Below are 6,000 nucleotides of genomic sequence, written 5' to 3'. Positions count from 1 at the left end.
GAGGCCCAGATTACTTAAGACGTTGTCCAGTGAGCTAGCAAATGTGAATAATCGCATGAATACCTGTTAGAAGAGCTTGGGTTAGTGTATAGGTCCATTGACTCCTGGTCAATTCGTAGTTTAAGTACACAACTCTATAAAAAAAAAGTTTAGCTATTACTTTAACTCTTTCATCATTGCGTTTAGACTACTATGCCCACAATGTATCAATGGTAGGACTCAAATGCAGATGGAATGAATATGGTCATAGAAATTAAGAAGGAAAGAACAAAGAAAGTCAGTCAAGGAAGGAGCGAGAGAGAGTAGCCTCACGTGAATTGTATCTGCGTGCTCATGGAACTGTTGTCAGACATCACCAATTTATTTAATTTTTGAATCTATCTGAGCCCTTTAGTACTGACAATATAAATTATGCCAATGAGGGCATAGATGAATATCTGTTACTTGTATAACTAATATTCTCAGTTTGTGTGTGTGTGTCTGTGTGTGTGTATGTGTGTGTGTGTGATTTGTGTTTGTGTTCGTAGTAACAAAATTAACCACTGCTACAAGACTTTTACTCTAAACCTCAGATCTCAAAAATTACAGCTCTTTCTCTCTCAGAGGCCTAACGCTTACCTTGCTGCCACCATGAGAACTGTTCCATACCCTGGAGCCTGCAAGGTATTATTCTTCTGTAACTGAGCTCTTGGCATGTGGTTTCATTTCTATATGAAAGACCACCCAGACTCTCTCCCCTGTAGCCTTTCAACTTAAGTTTGTTGGTACAAATGTTGTAAACTTGGGATCAAAGGGAAAGCCATAACTTATGTTAGGTATCATTCTTTTTTAAATTTTATTTATTTTGAGAAAGAGAGAAAGGGGGTGTGGAGAGGGGCAGAGAGACAGTGGGGCTTGATCCCATAAACTGTGAGTGAGGTCCTGACCTGAGCAGAAATCAAGAGTTGGACACCCCACTGACTGAGCCACCCAGGAACCCCTATTAGGTATCATTTGTATTAAAAGTGTTTATAGATCTAATAAAGAAGGTCAACTGCAGAGATTTCCTAGAGGTAAGTTGTAAAATGAAATAACGGAAACTCCAACAAATGTTTTAACTTTTCTTTCATTTCTGTTTAACTTCTGAACCTATGATGATTCCATCAGAATATTCCAGAGTTGTGAATGTACCTAATTCATTTCTTTCGTACTAGCATTCTAGCTTTGAGTAAGTTATAATTATGGACACTTTAGTATAAGGCAGAGACTTGTGCTCCCTGTGCAATTCTGGCTTCCATTTCTGGCTCACTGCCACTCTCTCCTGTGGCAAAGACCCAGAAGCCTGGGAACAGAAGAAATACACTATCAGTTCTCATCACACCAACCTGGCTTTTTGCCACTTTCAGCTGAGAGCACCTGAAAAATAACAACCAGGTTAGCTGCCATTTTATTGACCTGGGGAAAAGGAAAAAGCCAAATGGGCAAACTATTCCTTATTTAAACTGAATTCAGTTCAATCCATCACACATTTTTGAAAGCGCGTTCTGTGACTGGCACAAAGCATGCAGAAATGAACAGGGGTTTGCTTCAGACGAGGCAGGTGCTTACAATATATCGCGATTAGGGAACTTTCGGTTGTATGTACAGATAAGCAGTAGCGTCTCATTATTACCCCAATGAGAGGATCATTTGTCCATCTGCATTAGACCTCACAGCCCCTTTGTTATGTCAGAACGTGGCATGAAACACTGAATGCTCTCTGCAGTTCCACAGAGGGCACTAGAACAGCCAGTAGGAAGTGGTGGACTTTTCTAACAGTCTTGCACTCTTGGCATGTCTGGCAGCCAATGACATTAACGGTATTAAAGGTCTAACCCTCTTAGGTTTGGGATTGGCAGGACACCATTTTACTAGTTAGTAGAAAACCCGCTAATACAAAGACTGTTTAAAAATATCAATAGCTAACTTGCATGAGGAGCTGTCATGGTAAGAAGCCATCCTTGCAGACTAGGGAACAGAGTAAGTAGAATGAAAAGTTATTGAGGTAATATTACGGTATTGAACTACATCAGGGATAATAGCATTGATTCACTCCAGAAGGATATTGTAAATAATGACCAATTAATTGTTGCAGAAACTTTGAAAATAAATCAATGAAAATCAGGAAGACAGATCTGGGTGACTCAATGAGTCTGTTCAGTTTTTTAGAAAGTCCTCCTTCTGAGTTCTCTGTCATCAGGGCTCATGGTATGTTTGCAGTTCCTTCTGTCAGAAGCCTTGAGAAATTTTATCACACCATTGTGACTTGAATGTGGACTTTTCTAAAGTACCTATGCCTCCTTCTTTGCTCATTACTAAACCCTTAAAAACAACAAGGCTGACAAATAGAAAGACACCTGTGGAAAAAAGTGACCCTTTAATGCTTATTTTATTTGGGAAAACAACCAGAGGTCTTCGTTGACGGGGTGCGGTAGTCTATCAGCTTGGACGAGTGACCAGGAATGATCTATTTTTCTGTCTTGTGCATAGCACTTTTGCAATTTGCATTTTCCTTTTCTTAAGATGCAAATAGCACTCATTGGCTTCTCTGACCCGCCACCTCTCCTGTCACTCCTACAGTCATGTTGAGAAAATGACACCTTTACAAAAGGTCAAGTATTTGTCATATGTAAGAAAACTCTCTCAGAATTATGATCTCAAGATACAGAGGCAAAAAGTTAGGTTACTAAAATCTTTCGATTGGGTTTACCCGTTTGAATCATGAGAAATGCACCAACTTTATGGATGCTTTGGACTATTTATGAGGAGGTCTTGAATGAAAGTTTTCATCCTTTAAACTGTCATCTTTCTGATTCCTTCATGCCTTCAGAAAGTAAACAGCTCTCCTCTGATTGGGGTTGTTTTCAGGATGTAGTAAAGTGATGGGCAGTCATTCCAAACAAGTGAAAAATAATAGTACCTTCAAAGATATGTGCATCTAAAGGAAGTGTTCAGAATTAGCCAAGTATCAACGCTCAATATTCTTCAACTCCTGACCAGGCAGTATGCTCATCTTCTGGGCAATTTTTTAAAAAAATAAAATGACTGACAATCATTTTAAACTGCTTATTTATTGTATAATAACAGCTTACAAAGAGGAATGCTTCCTATGTGCACCTGATATGCATTTTTATTTTATGCTCACCATGAGCCTGTATGGTGGATCCTGGTTGTTTGTTTTGTTTTGTTTTTGTTTTTGTTTTTGTCCCTTTATTCTACTGGTAAGTTGGCCATCCCTTCACCCCCCACTTACATCACTGGCCCTATTGATTCTATCCCCAGGATACAACTTGAACAGTCTACTTAACACCATATCCAGGGTCAACCTGCTAGTTCAAGGCACTATCATCCCTCACTTAGCCTCCTGTAGTAACAGTCCTCTTTTCTATTCTGGCTCCCATCCAATCTACATAGTAGCCACAAGTACCTTCTTAAAATGCATATTGATTCACATTGCTTCTCCCTGTAAAATCCTGCTCTGTGATGTTCTGTGGAAGCCAACCCACCATACCCTGGCTGTTCTGATCTCACCCAATTCTCCAGCCTCATCTTCTACCACCTTGTCCTTGCTCATGCCACTCCAGGCTCATGATTGTCTTTCTTTTCTAGAAGAGGCACACTTGTCTTTCCTTCACATGAGCTGTTTGCACCCAGGCTGCCTGATGCACTCCCTCAGAATTTGCCTGGCTACTGCTTCTCCTCATTTAGGTCTCTGCTGGAACATCGGTTCTCAGTTTCCTCAACTCATCCCTCTAAAATAGGTTGTTCGCTCTTTGCTCTCATAGCAGCATTCTGTACATCAGTATCTATTTATCTCTGCTATACCTACTGTATTTTCATCCACATGGATAGATTTTGTCTCAGACCCTTTCTGATGCTGTCCTAGACCTGCCATAATTTTACTGTATAAGTCCAAAATCACTTAGCATTTTTTAAAACAAAAGAAAAACATTTTAGAGTCACTTTTAAAAAATTTTTTTAATTAATTTATTTTTAGTTTTTTTTTTAATTTACATCAAAATTAGCATGTAGTGCAACAGTGATTTCAGGAGTAGATTCCTTAATGCCCCTTACCCATTTAGACCATCCCCTCTCCCACAACCTCTCCAGTAATCCTCTGTTTGTTCTCTATATTTAAGAGTCCCTTATGTTTTGTCCCCCTCCCTGTTTTTATATTATTTTTGTTTCCCTTCCCTTATATTCATATGTTTTGTCTCTTAAAGTCCTGTTATAGTGAAGTCATAAGATATTTGTCTTTCTCTGACTGACTAGTTTCGCTTAGCATAATCCCCTCCAGTTCCATCCACATAGTTGCAAATGGCAAGATTTCATTCTTTTTTATTGCCGAGTAATACTCCATTGTATATATATGCCACATCTTCTTTATCCATTCATCCATCAATGGACATTTGGGCTCTTTCCATATTTTGGCTATTGTTGATAGTGCTGCTATAAACACTGGGGTGCATATGTCCCTTGGAAACAGCACACTGATATCCCTTGGATAAATACCTAGTAGTGCAATTGCTGGGCTGTAGGGTAGTTCTATTTTTAATTTTTTTGAGGAACCTCCATACTGTTTTCCAAAGTGGCTGCACCAGCTTGCATTCCCACCAACAATGCAAAAGAGATTCTCTTTCTCCGCAACCTCGCCAACATCTGTTGTTGCCTGAGTTGTTAATGTTAGCCATTCTGACAGGTGTAAGGTGATATCTCCTTGTGGTTTTGATTTGTATCTCCCTGATGATGAGTGATGTTGAGCATTTTTTCATGTGTCGGTTGGCCATCTGGATGTCTTCTTTGGAGAAGTGTCTATTCATGTGTTTTGCCCATTTCTTCACCAGATTATTTGTTTTTTTGGGTGTTGAGTTTAATAAGTTCTTTATAGATTTTGGATACTAACCCTTTATCTGATATGTTGTTTGCAAACATTGTCTCCCATTCTGTTGGTTGCCTTTTAGTTTTGCTGATTGTTTCCTTCTCTGTATAGAAGTTTTTATTTTGACGAAGTCCCAATAGTTCATTTTTGCTTTTGCTTCCCTTGCCTCTGGAGACGTGTTGAGTAAGAAGTTGCTGTGGCCTTGATCAAAGAGGTTTTTGCCTGCTTTCTCCTTAAGGATTTTGATGGCTTCCTGTCTTATATTTAGGTCTTTCATCCATTTTGAGTTTATTTTTGTGTATGGTTAAGAAAGTGGTCCATGTTCATTCTTCTGCATGTCACTGTCCAGTTTTCCCAGCACCACTTGCTGAATAGACTGTCTTTATTCCATTGGATGTTCTTTCCTGCTTTGTCAAAGATTAGTTGGCCATACATTTCTCTATGGTTCTCTCTTCTGGGTTCTCTCTTCTGGGTTCTCTATTCTGTTCCATTGATCTGAGTGTCTGTTCTTGTGCCAGTACCATACTGTGTTGATGATTACAACTTTGTAGTACAGCTTGAAGTCTGGGATTGTGATGCCTTTAGAGGCACTTCTTAAGATTTGGAGGCCAAAAAAAGGAACAGCATACCATAGTTCCATAACATTTTATTCCAAAACCCTGATCTGCAAAGTTCTGTGGGAATTTTTCTTAAAATCTCTGATTGTCCCTCCTCACATTGACTTCACCATCACACAGGATGCAACCAATACAAGTGCACTGGAATTCCCACCACCAATTCCCCGAGGCAATAGCACTTATATTCTCCATTCAAAATGCATAGCAATTATTTCTGGTCTAGCTTCTACCCACTAATCTCCACTAGTTACACCTTGGTCTACACAGACAATCCAGCCACTAGAATGGTTTAAAAAGCTGTGGGGAGGGGCATGTGGGCGGCCCAGTTTATTAAGCATCTGACTTTGGCTCAAGTCATGATCTCAAGGTTTGTGAGTTCGAGCGGGACTCTGTTGTCAGTGCAGAGCCCGCTTTGGATACTTTGTGCCCCTGTCTCTCTACCCCTGCCCCACTTTCTTTCTTTCTCCCTCTCAAAAACAAATAAAC

The sequence above is a fragment of the Panthera tigris genome, chromosome C2 (genome assembly GCF_018350195.1).
Source record: "Panthera tigris isolate Pti1 chromosome C2, P.tigris_Pti1_mat1.1, whole genome shotgun sequence".
Classification (NCBI taxonomy): Eukaryota; Metazoa; Chordata; class Mammalia; order Carnivora; family Felidae; genus Panthera; species Panthera tigris.
Note: the sequence above shows the minus strand (reverse complement) of the source record.